Source organism: Gadus chalcogrammus, chromosome 9, assembly GCF_026213295.1.
Source record: "Gadus chalcogrammus isolate NIFS_2021 chromosome 9, NIFS_Gcha_1.0, whole genome shotgun sequence".
NCBI classification, from domain to species: Eukaryota; Metazoa; Chordata; class Actinopteri; order Gadiformes; family Gadidae; genus Gadus; species Gadus chalcogrammus.
In genome coordinates, this window is record NC_079420.1 from 24,266,287 (window position 1) to 24,293,126 (window position 26,840).

Consider the following 26,840-nt stretch of genomic DNA (forward strand, 5'->3'; position numbering starts at 1 on the left):
GAAAATATTGCCTTGTGTGCCGAATCCATCCAAGGATTGACCCTATGTTGATGTCTCCGCAGGCCTGTTCCATTGCCTGCAGAAGAGGCATGCGAGCATGAGGTTGGCGGTCATATACGCACCATCTCCAAGCCGAAAATAACACTTACCTGTACATATTCACGTCGAAGTCCTTTGACCCTGACACTGTTTCTCTCAAATGGGACCCTGTACAATTGCTTCATGGTAATTTGGTGCTTTACCATGATGCGTCTGATATTGGAAATGCTCACTCGCTCTATGTTATTGAATACATCTCTATCTGCAAGTATTTGTTGCTGTAGCTGGTTGAGACGGATTGCATTGTTTGCTCGGACCAGGTCCACAATGGCAAGTTTCTGCTGTTGGGTGAACAGGCGTTGGCGTCCGCCCCCAGAAGGTCTTCTAGTCATTCTATAGAAAAAAGCAACCACGAAATGTTACTGTATTGGCTTGCTTCTTTTTTATAGTACTGTATATAATGTACTTTACTGTCTATACCATAGAAAGTACTGAAACATCTCAATGTAAGTAATCACAAAACTACCACTTTCGTTCAAAAAGGAGCATTAGCCACCCTGCAATACAGTACATGTGATATGGTACAGTACTGCAAATACTCTAGATACAGTCTGAGCAGAGTAGAAAGTAGAGAGTTGAAGACATACCTGTCTTCCAGTCGGAATGTCCTTATTATGGATGAAACTGTGAAACGGCTTAGATTAGGGTGGACTCTCTGCCCAGCTTCCCTCATAGGCAGGCCATGGTTTACAGTATGACATGGTCCACCAAAGTTGCTCTTATGTCATCGGAGATAATGCTCCGTGCACGGCCTCTTCCACCACGTCCTCCTCTATGTCTCTGTCCTCCTCTTCCTCCTCTACCTCTGCCTCTTGCTCTTGCTGCATCCATGCTCGCAAGTTCTCAAAATGGCTTAACTGAGGCCTTTTTGCAGCTGGCTGATTGGTGTTCAGTTTTGGAAGAAAGTGTTTTAAGGTGTGTAAGAAAGTATTCTCAATTAACCAATGTGTTTAGGATTTTGAATAGATGTGTTTTCCCAATGGTACAATGAGACGTCATTTTTGAATTAAGTGTCTTATGTATGAAATACTGTGTAGTGTGCAGGAGCAAGTTTGTTGCAGAAAGGAGCAAGTGTGGTGCACCATTGCAACTAAAGTGCAAAGCAGCGCTTTTGTTTAAGGAATTGTTACATGTGTTTAAGGTATAGAAACAAAAACTTCAAGTTGTGTTGCTTTGGTCTAAGCATGTGTCTATAGTGTTCAAGCAATTGAAAAAAACTGTAATATTGTATATGGCTTCTAATTACGGGGACATTCATAGACAAGCCCTAGACCTCTATTTAAATTGTCTTAAATTATCCCAGGCGGAACTTCTGCGGGACTTAGACATTGTGAGAATAGGCCGACACTCTGTAAACTCACACTCTTACACAGTGTGAGTGTTGAATGATGTCAAATTCGCTCCCTGTTACGCACTGATGTTATTTGTGTTGTATGAATATATGGGTAGATGACAAATTGGGTGTAACAGCATTTTTTAAACAGTCGTTGCTTGAGAATTGTGTGAATTTGTAATTTTCAGATACTGTTGTTTTTTAAACTGAATATCCTCTTTGTCAGGCCACTGAAAGGGATTCTTCTTTCCATGTTGAACCATACAGTTTCCCTGTATTTTCTCTCCCTGAATATTCAACACTTGGCCCACATATCGCTTCTCATCATATTTCACAATGATGGACTTTCCCACTTGAAAGTGACCAAGAGGAACACGTCTTGGTCACTTTCAACAACTCAATCCAAGAAGGACGGGATATCGGTTATCTCTTCAGCTGGACTGACAGTGGTCATAGGGACTTTTGTGACCTTGAAGCGTCCACACAGCCGCCCGGGGTACAATTTTTTCATGACACGTGGGGGGCGCCACAAGCAGTTAAAAAAAAAAAAACATCTGCGCCGCGAAGTGCTTTTTATTGTGTATCATAACATTGTGTGGGGAATTGGCACATCATTTCCATTTGATTCCTCCTTTAACTCAACTCGTTTCGGCTGATTGGTGCATCCAATAGGCTCTATGCACAACTCTAGAAGCGAACTTCCGGTGTCGCCGGGTGTCGGCATACTAGTTTCCGGTCTACTTCCCGTATCAGTTACCACGGCAACTATAAATAGTAAAAAGATGGAAAACCCAACCAAACAACGGAAATTTAATGTTAGAAGACACAAGCTTCAACGGAATGAAGGCGGATCAAACCAACACTGCTGTGTACCGTTGTGCTCAGCTTCCAGCCGGTAACACGGGCTGGTGTGTGGGAGGCTGGGAGCAAAGAGAGAGACCGGCGAGTCCCGAGCCTTGCTCCGACCCCGAAGAGCCTGAGCTACCCGTTCCGATGGTCTTAGACCATGAGTACAGTGCTACTAGTACAGTGTGTGTCGACCGTGAGCACTACAGTGCTATACAAAAAGAGACATTTGTGGAGTTTGAGGCAATGTGAGGCTGGTGTGTTTGTGTCTGTGTGCGGCTCGCGTGCCTGCACTGTGTTGGGGCCGTGGTGGGCGCTCTCGGCTGGAGCTTTCTGCGTGTTGTGGTGGCTGACGAGGAAAGTGCGCTTGTGTGTACATTTGTGCTGTTTTTTTAATTATACATGTTTGTATTGATTATTTGATTAAACATATGACCTCAGCTAAATCCCCCCACGGACACTGTTATAAAAGAAACAGGCGTATAACGGTTTGTTTATAACGCTTGGTTTATCGCTAGCTTTAACATACACTCAAGCTGTGAGGCTTCTCTGATTTCTTCATGGACCTGTGGCACAATGCTCTGATAATCACCTCCGATGTTCCCTTATCTTTGCTAGACACTAAAAAATGGACATACGTTGGTACAGTTAGTACAACAACGGACAGTTAAGTGTTTTAAATACAGAAAAAAAAATTTGTCGCTAACAAATGTTCACTAAAAAGCCGGTAGTCTGTCACCTACCCTCAAAGTTACGCAAATAACTCGAAATATAGAGCTTAAATCCTTTTTCCCGCTTGCTTGTAGGGGCAAGGGAACTAGCACCAACAATGCGGTGAACATCGTTAACATTTATTGTCGGTAGGTCTTGGAGACATCTAGAAAAGCCAGACATGTTCACGCTATGGACTGGGTCAGTAAGTAGACCGGAAACTAGAATGCCGACACCGTCAGTTGACTTCCGGGTTCTAGTGCACAGAGCCTATTGAATTGATCGGATGGAATTGACTCCAGATGACGCTGGAAGGTCTCTGCCAGCTCTCCCAGCATTCCCTCTACCCTTTTCTTAGCCGAAGTTTGTGAACACCTTTTATGAAGGTGTTATTGTAGCAAAAGTCTTTAGCACCTGTAACTGCAGATTTTTTATGCGTACACTAAAGTCACAAATGTGTAACAGTAAATTTGAAGTCCTTAATATTTATTTTGCATGTGTACTTTAAAGTCAGGATCAGGAGGGTGAGGGCAACCCCTTAAAGGGAAACTTCACCCATTTCCATAAAGCTTTGTATCGTTAGAAACACACTCATATTTTTTAATGGCCGTGCCTCATTCCCTTATTTTCTGGAGAGACTGGAGGGATCCGTATCGATCTCCAACACTTCCTGTTTAAGATGACGCAATATGGCGATTTTTGCGTAGAAGTAAATAGGAAGTGTAAGAGGGGAGGATTCTCGTAAGACTACAAGCACTAGTCCCACCCCTCTATAGGGGGTGGGACCCACTGACGCTACAGACCTATTAGAGCAGTGCCAGTGGGTGGGACTTCACACGCAGAAACTAACATCCACAGCGTCTGAAGCTAAGCTAACAGAGGCTGTTAATAAAACTGAAGTACAATGGCGGAAGGTACTGGATCTGACATAGAAGATGGCACCATGCAAAAGTTCACCATTTCGAAAGAAATACAAACGAGGACTAATTCACTGAGTTCCCCAACTAATACTCTTCACCAGAAATGTTGTGTGAAATGATTTTCAAGCAGTCTTGCGGTATCAGCTTGGTAGATGGAACAGCGAGGTGTCCGATAGGTGGAGATCTAGATAAGCGGGAGTGGCCAGCGAAGCTGGGCATGGTGGTGCATGGTGGGAGCGCCAAAAAGTCCCTTTCTGCCTTTTCTCGGTCAAGACGGCACCAAATTAGAATTTTATTTTATTATTCGACTTCATAAAGGACCCAATTTCAATACATATTCATGCCTCCACCGGTGAAATGCTCCTTTAAGCTACAGGCCTACCTGGCATTCCTCAACAACATACTGAAGATCTTCCATGATGTTGTGCTGCTGTTGGAGGGACAGGATGGGACCATCTGCAAGCTATATGACATAATGCTCACTCTCAAGAAAAAGCTCCAACAGCGACTAAGTGATTCCTTCTTTGGAATAGAGACCAGGGCTAACAGTTTCCTGACCAAAAGGCATCAACAGTCAAACAAGATTTTTCCAACGTCTACAATACTGCACTCAACTACCTGGAAAAATGGTATAACTTCACAGACAACAACCATCAGAAGAATGTTGCATGCTTGGCGCTGAAGAGTAGCTTTCTCCCAGCTCAGTGATGCCGTGGAAGCCCTACAGATAGGGGGGAACTGGACATGGATGAACTGTATGAGAAGTACTGTATTACTCTGCCACGCCAGCAGGAAATTGTGGAGAAGAGCTCCTGTTCCGGAGTAGTTAATCATGCTTAAAAGACACAAAGACACGAAATCTGACTGCTGTTGCATCCTTTCCCTTCAGCATCCCCATAACCAATGCTTCTGTAGAAAGAGTGTTTTCCCTTGAGTGAAATTCAAGTCAAGACCAACTTTGAATACAGTTCTAACGAATGCTACAGCTATGCACTTAAGCAGAAGGCCTTATTAGAAGCTGCACACTCAAGTAAAAAGTATAGACCCAAGTAGACATCCAAAGGTGAGATATACATTGTCTAAGATATAGATACAAATATTGAGAGCACTGAGCTCACAATATGGTGCTAGATTTGAGTTTTATATTCTTGTGTTTCACCGGCAGGTGCTTTCTGTGGTGCTGAAAGTGCATTGTCTGTGTGGGCCCGGCCTGCCTGCAGTTGTTGCTGTGATGGAGAGAACTGAAAGACTTTTGATGGACAAAACTTTGAAAAAAATCCAGCCAGGTGTTGTCCTTGGCACTGGAAGAGCATTGATTGTGTTACTATGTTTAGTAACAAAAGTTTTTGTTTCCTCCTGACCAGTTTTGATTTGTATTTCTGGCACTACATTTTATGTAGTGCCTATTCCTAATTGTATAACCGGGTGTGCCTTTAGTTGTCATTGTCCAGTAAATGCAGATTTTTTTAAAACGCATTTATTTCCTTTATGTGTGTTATGTGATTCTGAGCTGAGTGTGTTATGTTTAGTGTGTTTGTTTTGTTCAGATAATCAGCATATGTACTTAAAACAAACACTTGTGGTGCTTTGAGTTGTGTTGGGGTTAGGTTGTTGCTCTCTGTTGTTGGAGAAAAGGCACATTAAAATACATTACTTTAAATAACAATTGTGGCCTTGACTGTGTGTTCTGTTTGATTGCATCCAGTCAGGTGTGTGACTTGAGGCACTGTGAAATAGCATGAAAGCTCCCTGCTTACTATGTTTTCTCACCTGAGATAACTTGGAAAAGTTCAATTTAAATAAGATATATTTGTTAAATTTGTATATGCAGGCTGTCATGTGCTACTGAATCAACCAGATTGCAAAGCATAGTAATGTTATAAGCAAAGGGGCAGAATATAAATGTTATTTTAGACTACCTCGATTCATTGGTGTCCCACATTGTCCCACACAAACGTATCTGGTCACCCTGGGGGACTTCCTGGTAGGGGGCTTAGCTAAAAGGCCCCTATGGCTGTCGTAACTGCCAGTCCAAATATCGACCGCAGGAAAGCATTTGTGTTTCAAAACTAAATTTACTGTAAATATTATTTTATTACTTTTAGCATTTTGAAAACCTAAGTAAATACATACAAAATAATGCCAGGGCATGTATTAGCTGCTCCAAACATCTCTGCTTTATGTTACTAATTTACTAGTCTTTCTAATTTACATTTGAGGTGTTGTGTCGTTGTGACCTTGTTATGGTCACAACGCAGGACATTTTGCATGTTCATCTACAAATGCAAACAAAGAAAACTAATTTTGCATTCCAAATAATAGTTTTAAAGTCAAATACTGTTAAATAACACACTGCCATATGATTGTTGGTAAATTGCATTTAAACAAACATTTATGCCTCATTACAAAAAGTCATGAATGGAAAAATAAATTAATGTTCCAAATGTTATATATTTTGAACCATGGGAATCTAGTAACCTAATATTATCTTTTCAAGATTCTTTTTTAGCAGATTGTACGCTTTTATTACAGTACAGAGTGAGTGAGACATGAAAGAGAGAGATATGGGAGAGAGAGAGAGGAAGAGATGCAGCAAAGTCAGAGGAATTTAACCCAGGTCGCTACGCTAAGGAGTTCATGGTACCACCTCCGCATAATCTATATTCTGATTATTCTGACCCGTCCCTAATAGTCCCTCCATTTTTAGTTCCAATTGTGATTGTTGTCAGACAGAAGTCACCTGGGCATCTGCTAAGTGACTGAATGCAATTGCTACCACAAACATCCTCATACAACAGGTGGATTAGGATAGATAAGGATAACAGGGTTACCTTTACCATCACTTAACCGACAAAACACCATACCAACCAGTTCTTTGTTTGACTCTGGTTACAGAAGGAATTCTAAGGTCTAGCCGAGCTGTAAATGTCACCCAAGGACAGTCTCTCTTTATGTTCTTAATGATACAGCCTTCAGGCTCTCACAACGTTTTATCTGAAGACTGGAGGACATTGTTGTGCTCCCCTGATCCCTGAGCGGTGGTGTGCCTCGTAGGATCCAGAAACGTGTCAATGAGTAACTCCAAGCCAGGGGTCTGGTCAATCATTTATTTTCCACTCGTCTACAGTCTTCCTAATTTGCTTTGTGTTAAGAAATATGATTTCTTTCCTATTTTCCTTTCATAGATATTTTATGTTTGTATGTATGTTGAGGTTTTTTTTGTCACCAAAACCTTTTAAAGCAAGCCTTTTAGAACACATAGAGGGACTGTAATCAATGATAAAACAGTAGTTATTGATTAGCTAGTAGCCTTGGCATCATTTGTGTCACACAATTGGGATTCCTAAAATAAATTGTAGTAACTCATGTATTACAAGTGTTCAATAAGCAAAACGTGTGATTTCAGTGTCAATTTCATTCCCCCTCAAATGCTACATTATGCATATTCGGGATCGCTTTAAAATAGACTGCCACACTCAATAACAACAACAACATAAAACAGTAACATCACAAGGTCGTGATCACCTATCTTTAGGTGAGTGCTGCATTCGCTCAACTATTGTTCTTCTTAGGTTTTATTCTTTCTTGCTTAATTATTCTCTACAAACTTTTGTACCCTACTCGTTTAAAAAAAAAGAAGCTCGGAATCACGCTCTTCTATTTGAATTTTACAAATATTTAATTTATTTCACAATGAAAGTCAATTGCATTTCTCTGACACTTCAACTACCTAAGACTTCATAACTTGATCAGTTTTTAACCGTTAACCTTGGCTCAAACTTTTAAAAAATCAACACACTCAGACGTATATACACAAACAGATTTTCAATATCATTTATACTTTTTTCAGAATCACAGTTTAACAGTTTAATGTTGTAGCAGCTTTGTATACTTTGGTCTCATTTACTTACATTGAGGCTAGAGCATGAGGAAATGTGAGATGACGATCTAGACCAAGGTGGCTGTCACAAAAGCTAACCAATGCGGAGCCTAAACAACGTAAATATTTAACCTAGAAACACAATGTCAAGCTTAAACTGTAAGGTATTTTATTTTACACTGGCGCTAAAATGATTGAATCGATTGGAAATATGATTGTTATATAGCGGGCGTTTGTCTGTTTGGACCCCTGTTTATATGGCTAGAGGCTAGGTACATATGCGGTTTTGCTCCCGGTAGAAGCTGAATGCTAACAACAATGCTTAAGCAATCTTTTTCACGTCATGCTATCTCCACAAACGATATGCCAGTTGAAAGCTCAGACTCAATGGAGTCCAATGGTATAAGCCTCAATAACATACTTTTTCAAAGTTACTAGCACAGACACACGCTCTCTCTCACTCTCACTCTCTCACACGCACGCACGCACACTATCAGAAAAGCTCAGCTATTCTATATTTGATCTCAAATGTATTCAAACTTGATCACATTAGCTATTTGTTTAACCCTTCACCTTATTTGTTCGCAACCATTTAAATTTTTTATATGGTGTTCATGTTTACATTGTTCCATCCATTTAGACTGTTCAAAACCTGTCACTTGATTTAAGAACTTGATTTTAACAGTTCTTTACGCCTTAAACTATTTGGCTTTACCCAAAAATATTTTCAACCTCACTTTGCACTACAGCACTCACCGCATTTTCTGCAGGAAATGCATTTTCTACTTCACAATGTCGGCAGTAAATTAAATCAATGTTGTATTATTCTTGACACATTTCGCATCCGAGTAGTGAAGGAGGCAGAGTATCACTGAGATGCTGAGAAGGGGCCGCAAAATACACCACGTTGAAATGATTTTATAAAGATTTACACTACGCTATTTACTGACAAGTAATGTAGTTTATGGACCATGTTGCATTACAAATATGAAGCATGAAGAATGACTCAACTTCCATTTTTAAGAAACGACCAAAAGCCTGGTAAAGCATTAAAGCATTCATCTTATTTGGGTGATAAGCTAAATGCTGCCAACACTGATTTGTTTGATTCCTATATTGTCCAAATCATTGGAGAAGTTCTGCCAGAGCGTTTCAAGTGTCTATGTCGAAGTCTGTGCCTAAACAATTTGAACTGTTAGTATTGAAAATTTAATTTTATTGAATTGTGTTTTTACATTGTCCTCATTGTCCGATTGTTTGTCATCTATTATCTATATCGAACTGGTTTTACTGGTTGACTTATACTGGGACTGGCTTACTCCTGCATCTGATTTATTCAAATCTTTTTGTGACTCAGCGAACTTGACCCAATTTATAGACTCGCCTACTCGCCTGCGAAACCCTAAACATCCTGAAAAGTCTACACTGCTTGATTTGTTTTTAACCAATGTGCCGCAGAAATTCAAAGCTACTGCTGTTTTTGCTAATGATTTGAGCGACCACTGCGTTATTGCTGGTGTGAGAGATACTAGTTTATCTAAATGTAACCCGCGTATTATAGTAAGAAGAAATCTTAAGTCGTTCTGTGAACCAGCTTCCTTAAAGGCACCCAGTGCAACTTTATGTAAACATTCAATGAAAAATAAACATTACATTTCTAGTCTTTTTTACACGTAGTAAGTTTCAATAACTGCATACCATTACATATCGACATTCAAGGAGCAAAGATGAGACGTCGCTGTGTGGTGAGAACTGATAGAAAATCGTAAACAACAACAATCGCCGGTGGGGAGAAGCCATTTTTCCATTGACTGGAAGCCTGCTTTATTTATTGTAGGTTACAAAAAATAAAGAAAATGGCGGCATTGTTGTTGTTATCGATTTTCTATCAGTTCTCACCACACAACGACGTCTCATCTTTGCTGCTTGAATGTCGGTATGTAATGGTATGGAGTTATTGAAACATACTACGTGTAAAAAAGACTAGAAATTGAATGTTTATTTTTAAGCCTCGAAAGTTGCACTGGGTGCCTTTAAAAGATTCTTAATCTTTCTGACTGGACCAGGGTAAACTATCAATGCAATATTTTAAATAATTATTTTTGGACATTATAAACACGCATACTCCTCTTAGGACACATAAACTTAAAGGGCGGGATAATCTGTGGTTTTCAGAGCAATTGTATGATCTAATCCATGAGCGTGATCTTGCTTGGGCAACTGTAAAGAAATCCAAAACTAGTCATCTGAGGAACAAATGTGTCTCTCAAATACGTAACGCTAAATCAGATTTTTATGTCAATGAAATATGTGATAGTTCAGATAACCCTTCTAAATTTTGGAAAATTATAAAATCACTGTCCCAAGGAACTAGGGATAATGTGTTAAGTTAAGTCCTTTATTCATCCCTTTTTAGGGGGAAATTCTTTCTCTGCTTTTGACCCATCCGGGTAGCCGGTGAACACATACACACACAGAGGTCCACACACATGGGGGCACACACATGGAGGCACACACATGGGGGCACACACATGGGGGCACACACATGAGGGCACACACATGGTGGCACACCGGCACTACCGGAGCAGTGGGCTGCCGCGGTGCAGCGCCCGGTGAGCAGGTGGGGGTTTCAGATGCCTTGCTCAAGGCCTTGCTCAATTTTTTCAGGATTCGAACTGGCCACCCTCCAGTTACCAGTCCAACTCCTTCACCATTATGCCACGGATGCCCCCAATGCCCCAAATGTGCTCCCAAATGAACTGAACTATGATGAAAAAAATACAAAAAAAGTACGCTAGATTCCCTGAACCAGCATTTTATGTCTTCTGGTTTGTTGTTTGAGCATGCAGCACAACATTAGATGAGACAAGAGGATTACCCTTGGTCTAGGAATAATGCACCTTTCGATTTTGATCTTGTCCCAATTACAACAAAGGAGGTAATTGATGCTATTATAAAATTAAATGCCAAGAAATCCTCTGGTCCTGATGGGTTGGATCCATACTTTTTAAAAATTTCTGCTGAACATATTGCTGGAACCTTTGACACACATTTTCAACCTTGCAATTGAAACTGGAGAAGTACCTAGTGTATGGAAATCTGCATATGTCACTCCGTCATTAAAGGGTGGAGACTGATCAAATACAAATAATTATAGGCCAATATCTAAACTATCTGTTTTAGCCAAGGTTTTAGAAGGGCTTATAATTGTCCAGTTGAAAGATTATTTAGCAACAAATAACATCTTAAATGATTTGCAGTCCGGATTTCGTAAAAAAAACGCAGCACTGTCACTGCCACTATGAAAGTGTTAAATGATTTCATATATGTGCAATTGATTCTGAAGAATATTGTGCTGCGCTATTCATGGATCTGTCAAAGGCGTTTGACAAGGAGTTGACCACTCTTTCCCAAACTACTTTGGGGGGTCCGAACACAAAGTGTTCAGGTTGATGGTGTGTCCTCAAACTCCTTACTTATACAAAATGGTGTCCCCCAGGGGTCCGTTTAGGGTCCCATTTTATTTACTATTTATATCAATGACATATGTCACAATTTTACAAAAGCAAAGTGTCATTTTTATGCGGATAACACCGTTTTGTATTGCTCTGCCTCATCCTTGGGAAGTGACACAGAAAAACTACAATCTGCTTTTAATACTATTCAGGGGAATCTCCACAAATTGAGACTTGTACTAAACTCTGACAAAACTAAAATGATGTGCTTCTCAAAATCAAGGAAAACAGACGATGCTTGTCAGATTGTTGCACTAGGTAAGAGAGTAATTGAAGAAGTTCCAGTCTACCAATATCTTGGTTTCTTCTTAGAAGGAAATCTGTCCTTTAAACATCACATTGAGTGTCTAACAAAAAAACTTAGAGTAAAGTTGGGTTTTTATTATGGAAACAAATGCTGTTTCCCTTTTAGTGTGAGAAAAAGACATTGGTATATTTTTCTTTTTAAGGCCACATTATTTGAACTTCCGCCTTACATATGTTCTCTACTGACTCCTAAAGTCAGCACCAGGAATTTTAATCTTCGATCATATGGGCAAATCATGTGACATTCCCAGAACGCGAACTGTCTTCGGTGAGAGTGCCTTTAAAGTGTTTGCACCCACATCCTGGTATAAACTGCAGTCATCTAAAAGTAGACTGCATTTTAATATTGAAACAGTTTAAAACTAGGATAAAGGAATATTTGAGTACTAAATGCACATATGCTAATAATGAACGTTGCTGGTGATCATGTTGAGACGATGTTAAATTGCAAATAGTCTTTTTCTGTTTTCTGTTTTATATTGTCTGTTGTTTATTTTATACTTTATGTGTAACTATATGCTGCTGTCTTAGCAGGACTCATTTGTAAAATAGATACTGAATCTCAATGGGATAATTCCTGGTAAAATAAAGGTAAAAAAAATAAAATAAAGTGTCATGTTTGATTAGAGCAGTTCTGGACCCACGTCTCCATATATCTCCCCTTAGTCAGGCCCGTATTAAAACAATGTGGTGCCCCTGGGCACTATACCTCAACTAACCCAACCCCAACACGTGCTCTCCCCCTGCCAAAAATATCCGACATAAGCAAGGGGATTTCTCAAATGTGATTTACTAACTGATTTTCCGACTACATACATGTAGGCATATAATGAGTGAACAATATATTAAAATGTCTAAATTCAAAATGTCTATCAATTCAAGTTTTTTTATCCTTTTGGTCACCTCATGTAGGCGAGTATCTCTGCATTTTCGTTCTTCTCACACTGATCCCTCTGCGATGCCGCATTAGAACGCTGTGACTCCAAAATACTTTCTGCATTGTCTAAAGTTATGTCATGCGTTTGCATAGTCTCAGTAGTTGCTCAGTAGGGGGAACCTCACTCACCACCACCAGTGTGGCACCCACTTGGGTGATGCACGGCAGCCAATCTGCGCCAGAACGCTCACCACACATCAGCTTGAGATGGAGGGTGAGGAAATTAATGTGTCAGCTAGGGCTGAACGATTTTAAGAAAAAATTGAAATTGCGATTTTTCTGGTAGAGATTGCGGTTTCGATTTCAACCACGATTTATTTTCTTTAAATCAAGTTTCAGTATAAATTAATATAACCAATGAATTCCATTAAGGTAATGCAATAATGAAAACTGCTGGCAACAGATTTCAAATGCAAGACTGTTTATTCAAGTACCTAAGAAACAACAACCAAAAAAGTCAAATAAAAAGGGAGCCCTCTTTCTTAAGTAAACTTGCTTCAATGGCTCATCAGCATCAAAATAATTGCACTTTTGTAAAAAAAAAAAAAAAACCTTTGACGATCCCAAAATCGTAATGCTTGAGATCGCGATTTTCGGTCGAAAACGATAGATCGTTCAGCCCTAGTGTCAGCCAATTTTACAGGAGGATGATTAGGGGGCCAGATTGTACTGTAACATCAACCTGCTTAATGGACTACAGATGGAAATTAGCCCCTGGGCTAAAATCTGGCACATTTACGTGTACTGCTGTACATGTTTATTAATGTGCATTGTCCTGAAATAAATATTAAGATTGAATGAGCCTGGTTCGGCAGTTTTAGCCAGGACACCAGGGAATCCCCTACTCTATGCAATAAGTGCCCGGGATCTTTTATGACCTCAGTGAGTCAGGACCTCGGTTTTAAGTCTCTTCCGAAGGAAGGTGCCTTCCACAGCACAGTATCCAAGTCAATGCACTGGGGCATCGGGATTGATTGATTGATTGTTAAGGCGAGAGGGAAGAGTGCCACCTATTGGCCAAACCCTCACACTACTTACAGAACCCGGTATTCCCAGGCGATCTCCCATCCAAGTATTAACCAGGCCCGACCATGCTTAGCTTCTGAGATCAGACGAGATCGGGCGTGTTCATGGTAATTCATAATTGTGGTCTCCTTTTTATGAAATTTAGCATTTGGTCATTTGCGCACACTGAGCGGGAGTGATAGTGGTCATCCTGATTTATTTATTATTAGGTGAGTGCTGCATGCAGCGCTCAACTATTGTTCGTCATACGTTTTTTTTTTCGTACAAATCTACCCACTTGTATCTTCAATAATATCTACCGTATTTTCCGCACTATAAGGCGCACCGGAGTATAAGCCGCAGCAGCTAAATTGAAAGATGTGTACATATATAAGCCGCACTGGAGCCCGCCGCTTAAAGGTGGGGGGGCGCGGACCGGTCATAGATTCCATAGAGTTAAAGTTGGTGGACTGTAACCTGTCCCCTAGAGGCCGTTAGCTGTAAAATCCATAGATTAGCCGCACCGTTATACAAGACGCAGAATCAAAAAATGGGAAAAAAGGCGCGGCTTATAGTCCGAAAATTACGGCAAATGGAATTTCGATATCATTTAAACTTTCTTCAGAATCACAGTTTTAGTTTCATTCTGGCTTCGTTTTCAGCTGTTTTAATTGAAGACGTCTGCCCATTCTTACACTCCTACTTCTTAAGACATCGTAACTCAATAATTTTTCAACTGTTTCGATATCATTTAAACTTTCTTCAGAATCACAGTCTTAGTTTCATACCGGTTTCATTTTCAGTTCGGTCACATTGATTTACATTGATGCTGGAGCGTGAAAAACTGCCCAATCTGGCAACACTGCTGAATGTCCGTTCAGCAGTGTTGCCAGATTGGGCAGTTTTTCCCGCCAGATTGGGCTACTTTTGGAGGACGTTCAGGCAGTGTGGCCAGATTGGGCTGATTTTCCCGCTGTATTGGGCTATGGTGATGGTTGGTCAATTGAAGACTAAACAGACAGGAAGTCATACTCTGGAATAACCAGCAGAATAGTGGAATTTACAGTGAAACAATTTGTATCCATCGAGAAACATATCTATCGAGTTGAGGATTTTCAGAAGCACCCATTTTAACAAAGTGATTCTCTCTCACACACGCACGCACGCACGCACGCACGCACGCACGCACGCACGCACGCACGCACGCACGCACGCACGCACGCACGCACGCACGCACGCACGCACGCACGCACACACGCACACACGCACACCAGCAGTAGTGCATGGCAATACATTTGACCTTTCAGATTCTTCAATTTTACATTTCTGTATTTTTAGCAGTGCTTTGCACTTTTCATTCAGCTGTCACTTTATTTATTTCCAACCATTTACATTTTCTTAAATGGTGTGCATGTTTACTCCATTTAGACTTTTGAACTTTTGTTCAAATCCCTTTACTTGATTTAAAAAAATTAAACGTTTCTTTAGGTCTTAATCTATGTGGCTTAATCTATCTAAATAACAGTGTTTCTGAAGTTGTGGAAGAAAACGCTATTCCATGTGTGAATTAGGCCATATTATTTGGGCATAAACTGAGCCATTTGAAGTTTGAAATCCATGTGGTCATGCATCTGCCTCATCAGAGACTGCAAACGCTCTGTCAAAATATCAACTCGTCAGATTCAAATGCGCTCATGGCTCTTAAAGGGGATGGGAGATGGCACTCTCATTGGTTTATTGCCCGTTACGCCCAAACTAATTAGGCTACTTCAGACCAACCCTTTTTAGATTTGCACTGGGCGCAAGAGCCATTTATGCACCGGTAAAATAGCAACATGATCGCCATAGAACCGCCCACAAAGCTACTTGCGCTTTGTGCTTCTCACTTGCTTTTCAGGGTGCACTCACACTAGGCCATCTGGCCGTGGCCGTTGGCCGTTTTCACAGCTAACCGTGCTCAACTGGCCCCATTGTTCTCTGGCCTGCACTCACACTAGGCCATCTGGCCGTGGCCTTTGGCCGTCGCAACTGTGGCCTGGCCACGATAGGCTCTTGTACATACGTCATCACGTCGTAACACGTCATCACCAAGCGTCCGCTGCATGGACCATAATAAAGTCTGCCGCCAGTCAGAGATTTAACAACAATGGACAACAACACAGAGAACACAGTTCGCACTTTGCTGAGTCTGTTGCTTATCGTCTGCCCAAATGGCTAACAGACACTCGACTTCTCTATGGGACCAACGTGAACCAACAGTTGAACCGCTTGACGGCATGTTTACCGTTTAATAGAAAAGACGGCTCATCGCCTTTATTATGTCCATGTTCGTCGCATGGACTATCCGTCATCCAGCTCAGGTTGCGTAGCCGTGCGTGTGCGCGTGTCGGCTCATTAGCATCTGTACCGTGGCGGCCCGTTCCGTAGCAGCACAACTCTCCCAAGTGGCCAAGTTGGCCTGGCCTGGCCAGACTGGCCACACTCACACTGGCAGATATGAGCAGGGTTAGGTGTGAAAACGGCTACGGCCACGGCCAGATGGCCTAGTGTGAGTGCACCCTTAGACCGTTAAAAAAGGGGCCCAATGACTGAATAATTAATATTTTCTGAGACATTAATGATTGTATTCTTAGTGAGTTAGCCCCCCCTAACGCCACCCATGGCTAGTAGTGGCCCAGTGTATGATATTATTGGACTGTTGGATAGGATTAACATTTAGTTTGATCCCTTGTTGGATCCACAGTCTTACTGTGTTCTACCAGAACTTTTGGAAGGAGATGGTGCAGAGCCTGAGCCGTCAACTACAATGGGCATTTTTCCATCAAAGATGTGTTAGATCGCATAAAATCACCATAAATAGGTTATCCGGTATCTGGGCACCATTTTGCATATGGTGTTTATAATCAATGTATAGTAGCTAAAAGAGGATTTCACAGGTAAATCGCCTTCAATCAGAATATATTCTTTGTCACCATCTGGTGGCCGTATGGTGCAATTCTCATAGTTTTTGCTTGGTAGAATAACATTTTTTTGTCCAAATTGAACATTGTTTTCTCAAGAAATCAACCTGCTTGTGTCTCATCATTTTTTTTTTTGCATTTGTATGCATTGAATTAATAGTTTATATTTGGACACTGCCTAAACCTACCTCTACTAAACCTCTATCTTTGCTCTACTTCAATTTATTGGCATCAAATATGGCCCCAGGCCACAGCACAGGTGGCCATAAATTACTACAGGGCTACCAACTGATAGTGACCAGGTGGTATTCAAAGCATGACTTTTATTTCAAGCGATTAAATCTTCCACCTATGTGTTCTAGCTTTATTCACTATGAGCCGGTGGCATCCATATTAACTATTTATCCTTCACAGGTGCTGTCTTTCCTTTGGTACCGGGATACATCTAACATATAATAGCAGTTGTGGAGATATCCTCTATTTACTTTAGGTCACTTTCTGAAAAAGACAGAGAAAGACGCCTAGTTGTCAGGGGGTGAACCCTATCTCCACTCATGAAGCTGTGAGGGGGGGTAGGTATTCAGTTATCTGCAACCTCACTGCTAGATGCTTCTATTCTATTAACCAGGCCGCACCACTAATATACATAAAACCCCCCGCTGATAAAAAAGTGTTAGAGACTTAGTGTGGTCTGTATCCCGTCGCTGCTTTGTGAAGTTTGTACTTCCTCAAAGTCCGAGGCGCTGCGACCTTTGCCATAATGTGAGTGTATAGTGTATAGTGAGTGAGTGTGCGGTAATTGGTTAGCCGTTTAGCTTGACAAGAGGGAAAGAGGAAAAGTTTCCAATTAAATCAGCTTGAAGGAACAGGAGGGAATCAATAATCAATGATGTGACATACATTGCAATGGGTTTCATGGAACATGGGGCTTGTAAAGGAATGTCCTTTCATAGATTAACCGCTTCATCTTTCTTCCGTCGGTCATATCGCAATGGTGACAGACTTATGAAATGTTGGACTTTTTCCACATGCCTCAATTACTTCCTGTGAGATATCTGGCAATTTCACTGTTTTGGAAAAATGTACGGCAATCATGGTAACTCATTAAAGCACTTGAGTTTGATTGAACATGTATATTTAAAATGTAGGCATTAGCTTTCAGTCATAGTTCAGAATCTCTCACTCACACATTCACTCACCCACTCACTCACTGAAACCAATTGTGACATTGATTTTGTCCAGCCCTACCATTGACTCTCATGCTAAGGATATGTCCTGTGTTCTGCTTATTTTTGTTGACTCATCCACAACCTCGATGTCTAACTCTGAGTTCCCCTCCCTTGAGAGGCTTTGTTGAGGGGGACCTCCTTGGTTGGTATCAAGAATTTTGCTCTTCTGCTGGTTTCTGCTCTCTCACTCTTTGCAACTCTTGGGCTCGGTTCAGACCTCGGTCTGTCCAGCGTTTTGCTAGGCGCAGACATAAACAGCTCCCATAGTGAGAACGTCGACTCTTAAAGCGGCTTCATGTATTTTATTCAAAGTGTAATTTGAAAGTTTTCTCAAGTTTGCAGTTTTCTGCTTTAGCGTGGTATTCCACCCTCCATATTAAAGATGAACCAAGGAAACATTGATACTAGATCACCTGAGAGGAAAACCGTAGAGTAGGAGGCAGGCTAGCTCAAACCTTTCCATCTCTATGCCAGATCTACTGACCTGGGCCCGGTTTCCCGAAACCTTCTTAAAGCCTTACGCTACCTCATTCGTAACCTCTACTTTAAATTCTTCCTTAACATCTCGCGTGTTTCCCGAAATGTTCTTTGCTATGAATCTCTTTCGTACATCGTTCGTTGGTAAGGTTGGTCTGAAGCGCTCGAAGAACCTTCTTAGCTCTACCGTAGTGATGTTTCAGCTCCCAACGCTAGTCACCGCCACTGTACAGTAACCTTTAGAAATCCCCGTTGTGCATGGAACTGCCACAATGGCAGTGTTGTTTTTCACCAATATACAGTACAGTACATATACGGTACAGCAGGCGAGGTCAGCTCGACTCGCTTCAAATAATTTCAAAATGTATTTATTTAAATTTATTATTCATTTTACAATTAAAAAATTAACAAAACTTTCTTCTAATTTGAGGAAATGATACTGGGAAGTGAATAAACCATTATAAGCAACTAGTGAACTAAATAAGCGGTTGAAATACTTTTTTCAACCAACGCCTCTTTCCCCATTCAAAGACAATTTTCTAATATGGCAACCTGTGGGACAAATAAAGCTTTAGATCGACGGGTAGCAAAAAGCAAAGCAGTCCCAGCATAAACAGTATTATATAATAAGCCCAATAAACTATTGGAATGTCACATCTTGAATTAGCATCTAGTTGAATATATAATACATAGAGCCCTGAATCAGAGATGGGGCCCAATCTAGAAGTCTATTCTGGGAGCTCAGTATGTGCCATGATAGATGTGACCGCTGTGACCGCAGGCAGCAGCTCTAGATGGGCCATTTCATGACTTAACCCACTGCAACATGACTCACCCCTACTGCCGCTGTGTGAATGCCACCAGCCTGGCCCCACAACGGTCACATGCAGTACCACACACACATACGGTGGCTATAGAGTGTGAAGCGGAAGTGAAACAATGCTAACATTGTCCTGAAGCTGCCGTTGCTGTCCAGTTAAATGTTGGGAGCACAACAACTGAACTAATCAAAACCAGATAACTATAGAAAGTGTGGGATGGAGGGGAAGGTTTCACCACCAAACGTTGCCGACACAAAGGCCCAATTGAAGAAATACAAATGATCAGATGCAGACAGAGGGTTGACATACAGTCTGGTTTCGCAGTTCTGTGTTCTGGAGTCAGACTCCGGCGTCCCTGCGCTGAGCTGCTTATTGTGTGGACTGTGTTGTGACAGCAGAGGAGAGAGCACAGAACGTACACAAAGGGAAGACCTACTCCATTGAACGAAGGGCACACGTGAACGGAGAGGATTACTACAGAACCCAGGTTTTGATTGAAGTCCAGGGAGGCACGGTGAAGCTCTGAAGACCTCCAGTAACTTACTCTCTTATCATGAGTTTCAGCCTTGCTATTTTGTTGGACAAAGCTCAAGGAATGTGTACATAATACCTCAGATTGTGCAATTGTTATCCATCAAAGGAAAATCCAGGGAAGGTAGCAAGGAAAAGGCATTCGAGAAATTCAAACAAGGTTTCAAGCAAAGGGAAATCTATGTTAAAATTTGACGATTTTATTTTTGGATGTAAGTGGTGTTGCTGAGGAAGTATGGGCACCTGCTTCAGCTGGGTCCTGACCCCAAACGCTGGGCATGAGTCTGTGAACGTCCATCACTGTGGGGCCTGGCCCATGTCTGCCAACCTCGGCACCAGGCTAGACAAAGATGATTCCTCCTCCTTGGATCCCACATGTGACTTAAGGTAATTCTAACCCTGAGCTCCAGGTGAATGCCAAGCTTCCCCGACTAGCTCTAAGGCTGTTGTGCTGCACAGTGTGTAACACACACGATGAAGACCTACAAACCAGACTGAAGCGCAGTGGTGACCTAAACTATGGTATTGCACTGGTTATAAAATATAAACTGTAAACCTTGGCTATTGATGTTATTATTCGTTACGCATCAAAATATGATGTTAAATGTTCTTAACAAGGGCTATTTTCCATATCAATGTGCAATTGTACCCATATTGTGCAGTATAAGTTTTAGTTAAAAACGTTTTTTAGTTGGGACATGGCACCCGTACACAGGTGTGTACTTGTTTCTCTTTAAGACACACATGGATTCTTACATACCAAGGATTAATCCATGCCGGCAACAGGAAGATGACAGATGAACTAGTGTGCTCAGCACTCCTTTTCCCTGCCTGGCCAGTAGGCCATAAACCAGGTGTGTAGACTATTATTATGGGATGCCTGACAGGAAGGAAAGATGGCCATAAAGGAGCATATATTGTTGTAGAAATGTTTCTGTAATACGAGCAACATTCATGCTGGTAGGCAGCGATGCTTTCTAAGAGACAGATTAGGGAGCCTGCTTATCAGAATATGTTGTTAGTTGCCAATAGTTTAGAGCAAAGAAAACCCACCATATAATCACATGGAAATCACAGTATCTGATAAAACATTTCTGAAAGGCCCACAGGAATGTTCAATGATTCAAATAACACCCTAAAAACCCACATATGTTGCATAAGAGAAATAACCCTCCAACCAGTGGTAAAAAGCTGTGTGTTGAGTATTCTCACAGGGACATTTCTATGACATTTCAACGCTAACGTCTGTGGTAAAAAGCGCAAGCCTCCTTTCATTGCCAATCGATCTGTGACCAGTTCAATATCAATGAGTCCTGTGGGAACGAGTAAACACAATTTGCAGTCTTTATTAACCCAGATTTCCCAAAATGCTTGATAAAGTTCAATTATATATGTTTGTGTTTGATACTATACTACTAGAAATGGATGCCAGGAGTACTTAATGCAGCCAGTGTATGTGTCTATCTGGTCTTTAAAAATAATTAATGCAGTTAACCCTGAGTAACAAATTGCATGCAATTGGACTCAATTAGCTTCTGGGCTTTAAAGGGGACATATTATGAAAACAACACTTTTCCTGGGATTTGGGTTGTTTTGGGTCTCTGGTGCTCCAACAAGCATAAAAACTTTGAAAAAAGTCTGTACATGAAAACAAGTCTTTACTTGTTGTGTAAGAACCAGAGGCGTCAGACACAGTTTTTATGATTCAATATCATCCGAGGCGCACATAGCTTTTGGCCGTGATATTATATTATTATTATATAAATATCTATATATTAAATAATAATAATAATAATATTATTATATGATATTATATAGATATAGAGGTCCAGGTGTCCGCAAACAGCAACAATTAGTTCTCCTCCATGCTGTGGCTCACTCTGACAGCTAATTGGTCAATGGGCGGCTTTTCCTAAAAGCTATTTCCAGCAAACAGCTTCAAAAACACGTTTTCTGGAACTCATATACTATGTTTACTTGTTGGGAAAACACCATAATATGTCTCCTTTAATACAATTTTGTACTGTAGGCTGTTACCTTTTGGAAATTGGGGGAACGATTGGCCTAAATGTGGCTGTGCTGCATGCTAATTATTGTTTTAAGCGAGGAGATGAGGCTCTCATGCTAAATGGCTTGCAATTACCTAATGAGTTTGGCTGGTAGGCTTTCGCTGAACAAAAGGCTGCTATTACTGAATGTCACAGCAGAGGAATTAGCCTCTGCTTGATTCTGTGAAGGTCAGACCTCTGTTATGTGGGTGAGGCTAGCATACGCTGGTTGACGTTGGGGTGCAATGTTGGATCGACAAGTTTTCCAAAGACTTCCCCAAATATCCTGTGGTTCTGGGAGCTCTCCGGCTGCCCCAGGTATGGTTTTATGCAGGGCATAATTCAAAGTGTTAGTTTAGTATTTTAGCAACAAATATGCTCCTTCACAGAAGTACAGTTTCACGCTGCCTCTTGTGCTGGTGCTACTAGGGTCTGTCCTACACTGGTATGTATGAGGATGGCCTACTTATCAGAGAAAACTGAAGAACAGTATGAAGGAACAACATAAAGGAACTTATTTGAACTAAGTCAACTCATAGCCTCAGATATGCTCCCCACAGGGCAGAGTGAACCTTATCAAGGAGTTTGGTGGAGATTGGCAAAAATATGGGATTTAACCCCTGGATTTCAGGTCTGCGACAGAGAAGGACAGACCCGGGACTGTGGGCCAAAGACTAAGACATAGAACTTTGACTGATAGAACGATTACCAAATATCGGTGTCTGTAAAGCAAAAGCTGTGCAGACATGATAATCACCTTTTAGTGTCGTCATATTTCACCACTATCCTCTTTGTACATCTGTATGCACAGAAGATGTTCTGTGACCTTTGAAAATGGTGGTCCAGAATTGGTCCAGAATTTTCTGTGAAGGCTATTTGTACGCTTGAAGAGATATGAAGCCATGATGTTGGAGCTCCCAGCCAGCATCCTGCACAGGGGCCGACCCACCATTAAGAGTCATCTGGCGCACGTCCCTTGGCCACTGGGTGACCTTTCAAACTCTCAGGAGAGGCTAACAGGAGACGAGGAGAGTGTGGACCAATTATTAATTATCTTCCCCAATTCATGGAGTCTAGAGTTCCTTCCTACAAATGTCCTGGATGTTCTTATTATCTAATGGCCTTGCTCTCTCTTTGGAAATGCAGCGACTTTTTTATTGCCTGGTTAAATCCCCACAATGACGTGACAATTGAGACCACTTGTAACCACCGGAGGAGCCCTGGAGATAAAAGACTCAAGGGGCCCTATTTTAACGGTCTGAAACGCAAGTGAGAAGCGCAAAAAGGAAGTAGCTTTGTGGGCAGGTCTCTGCCGCTGTTGCTATTATTCCGGCGGATAAATGACTCTGAATCTACAAAGGGTTGCCCCAAAGTAGCCTAATTACCCGTAGTTGTGGTTTGGGCGTAACATGCAGTAAACCAATGAGAGTGCCATCTCCCATCCCCTTTAAGAGCCATGAGCGCATTTGAACTAGGGATGCACCGAATATTCGGCCACCGAAAATGGCCCAAAACATAATTTTCGGTTTCGGCCGAAGGAGTAAAAAGGCCGAAAAAAATACACCGAACATTTTTATTTTTGATTAAAAAATAATAAATAAAATTGTTTTACTGATTTATTTAAAGGTACATTGTTCTTAAATTCTTGCTATAAGGTCTGCTGGAATGTTAGAAAACGTTCAGTATTAAATAAATATTTTGTATTAAATTTGTAATTGATTTTTTTTATTGAAAAGCAAGACAAAAAAGTTTATAAAGGACATTTAATTGTTTGATTTATACAATGGTGAAAATTTAAAGCAAAATGAATGAAAAACAGCAAAAGCCACATTCGGTATTTGGTTTCGGCTTTCGGCCAACTGTTTCAGTATATTCGGTTTCGGTTTCGACCAAGAATTTTCATTTCGGTGCATCCCTTATTTGAACCTGACAAGTTGATATTTTGACAGCGCATTTGCAGTCTCAGATGAGACAGATGCATGACCACATGAATTTCAAACTTCAAATGGCTCAGTTTATGGCCAAATAATATGGCCTAATTCACAATAAAGTTTTCTTCGACAACTTCCGAAATACTGAGTCGTCATGTAAATTTCGGCAACGAAAATTGAACACACATATCAGGGGTTGACATTAAGGTTTCAAAAGCACTTGCCCATTGGGCAAGTACAGGTCAGGTTCAACTTGCCCGAATGTGATGTTCACTTGCCCAAATTATAATCAGAATCTTGAACAGGCCTCTTTTTGCCAGGCATGCGGCCTGGTTTTGAATGCTGAATGTTAGCTTCCACACATGTTGTGCTTAAAAAATAACAAACTTCCCTTTGTTTACTTATTTATCGAGCGGTCACATCGTGCCATGAAGTGATTTCAGTCCACCGTTGCAACCTATTAAAGCTATCGCCAAGTAGTGTTGTCAGTCACGATACTGGATTTTCTAACTTTGACACTATACCTGGAAAAATATCGATATTCTATAGCATTTTCGATATCAGGGGAAAAGTTTTTTTCAGGAAAGAACATACCCAAAGTAAATAGAGTATATCTCCACAACTGCTAGGGCGATAATTTCATATTTGTGCCAAAGAAAGATTGTTGTGCAAGTGAAATATTCAATGGGGATGATACTTGGTTAAAGTGAATAAAGCCATGGAACACAGCATAAGTGGAAGATAACATTTCCACCTGAAATAATTATCAGTTGGTCGTTATCATTTGGGAGCGATGTCTTACTCTGAGACACAAATAAAGGTAGATATCTTACAATTTTGACACTTGACACCTCTATTTAAATTTCAGGGCAAATATATTCGACTGCACCAAGCCAAACACTCGCAAATAAACATATGGCCACTAGATTGCGCTGAAGAATACGTTTTCTGATTGAAGGCAATTTACCTATTTCCTAAGAAACCTTCTCTTATTCATTGATTGAAAATACCATGTTTAGTTGCAAAATTTGGCCCAGACACTGGGTTATCTGTTCATGGTGGTTTTATTCGACCAGAATCAACTTTGTGGACAAAAATCACAAAGGTAATACTTCATTTTTGGTTGTTAAAAGAAAAGGGGACGTTTCTTCTTAAGTTGTTATTTGCGAGTTTTAGTCACAGAATGATATGGTTTGGACTGTTGAAATAAGTGGAGGCTCAGCTTTCATGTAATATATAGTTTGTGAGGGTCCAATTTCGTGAAAAAGATCGCTATTGCTGTGCATGTGCACAGTTATGAAACCCAAAACCGTGTTCTTGCATATGACTTTCCTTGGTAATTTGCCTCAATCCAAAGTACTTCCAAACTGCACTCCTCCATTTTCCTTCTACCTAAACCGTTCGCGGAGGCGCTGCACTTGCGATGCTAGCTTTGTTGGCTAACCTTCAGCTAACACCTTCGAATCCCGGCCAGAGAACGCACTGCGAGTGACAGAAAGCGGGGCTATATTCGCACTGAAGCGATGCGTGTCTTTTAACTCGCTTTCCGAGAGAAGAGAAGACGGCGCGCTGATCAATTGCAAATACTTATATTTTGTGTTATTTTGCGGCAAAAAAGGTTGTTCTGCAGTTTATAAAAATATTTGAATAAATAGTCTTTATATTAACATCCACCCAAAATCCACTTGCCCGTTCGGGCAACCAGAAATCAATCTCAACTTGCCCAAATATGACTTTTGGTTGCCCCGGGCAAGCGGGCAACCGTTAATGTCGAGGCCTGCATATGATATGCGGTCCTGTGACCGCAACTCTTGGTCTATTTAATGATATGCGGCAATACATTAACACACATCGTTTCTTACCAGTATTGTATAAATTATCGTTATCGACTTGTGTTCCTAATATACATGTGTTCCCCTGTTAAAGGCATATTGTACGGGATCCAGTAATATGCACTTTTTAATATTTTGTTGAAATTGGTTTTTACATCCTGACAGCAATAAATAACTTATGGGCAATGAAAAAGAAGCGAAAAAAAAACGAATTTTGTATCTGCTATAAACCTGTTAAAATGCTTACCAATCGGAGACACTGTGCCCGGATCTAAAGAACCAATCACAAGCCTGCGCGTTCTCTCCCCTCTGTGTACGAGCCTGAGCCGGCCTGAGCGCGTTCACGGAGGGCAAAGAAAGCGTTGTTGTCATAGTAGTTCATGACAGTGGACTAGACCTAGTGAGCCTACAACGTTTACAAAATGGAAGAGAAACAACTGAAGTTACCACTGCCACCGTTACTTGCCCCGGTCATCCTTTTAAAAAGGCAAGAAAAAGAAAGACAGAAACTGAAAAGGCAGCAACAAAAAAGAAGTTGGAGACTGCTCGAGGAAAAACGAGAATAAATATTGGATTAGCTTTTCAGCGATGGCGACAGCTGAGGGAGTTGAATGGCCTGAAAAGTGACGCAATGGTTGCCGTTGAAGTAAGCCGTAAGCAGCAGCAGCGCTCATGCACGACTCTGTGTCGAGGGGTGGGGGCAGGGAGTCCTGAAGGGTGGGGGAGGAGTTAAACGGAACTCCGAAGAGAAGCTAATTTCAAATCATGCTAGCTCTCTCACATCGTACAGCAGGGTTTTTTCTAAAGGGAACAGGGGCGCTGCGCCCCGATACTCCCGGCGTGCGCCATCCTACCGAAATGCCGACTGAACCTGTCAGACTTGGATCTGTACTTACATGCTGCTGTACAACATACACTATTTCTCAAAACAATCTTTTCTCCGCGAAAATATCCCAACACCACCACCTGACAATGTGTCTGATCCTCAAATAACGTATAATTACTCCAAAAATATTCCGATCCGAATTGGAGTTTCCCAGACCGAGTCGACATGCTAACGTTAAAGTTATTAGCAGCTAGCTAGCTAGCTACTATGTATTTGAATGGGTTTTTGGTCTAGGCGCTAAGATGCTAAGCAAGTATACAAGACCATTCCAGTTCTCTCTGCACAAAGCGGTTTCAATGAACGACAGAAATAAACAAATGCTGAGTGTTGATCAAGAGTTTTGCGAGAGCAAAACGAACAGTCGAACAGTCGAACAGGGTTCCCTGTTACCAGGGAACCCGTAGCAGGGAACTAAATGGCAGCTGCACGGCCGAATTAGCCCAATAAAAGTGTAGTAACCCAGAGAACCAGCTACAACATAGTTTTCATCCAAACGAGCCGTCTTTAGCGAACGGTGAATTGCATTGGCTTCTACGAGCAGTCGGCTTTCAGCCGCGAGCTTAGGGACCGTCT

At 41.2% G+C, this 26,840-nt stretch overlaps 1 protein-coding gene and 1 pseudogene across 8 annotated transcripts in view; one reads left to right on the top strand and one right to left on the bottom strand.

The window, feature by feature from the left end:
- Positions 1-26,840, top strand: part of LOC130388607 (pleckstrin homology domain-containing family A member 7-like) — a 153,130-nt gene that overhangs the window by 13,303 nt on the left and 112,987 nt on the right. The gene's annotated exons all lie outside the window — the stretch shown is intronic.
- Positions 13,579-13,693, bottom strand: LOC130389866 (5S ribosomal RNA; annotated as a pseudogene).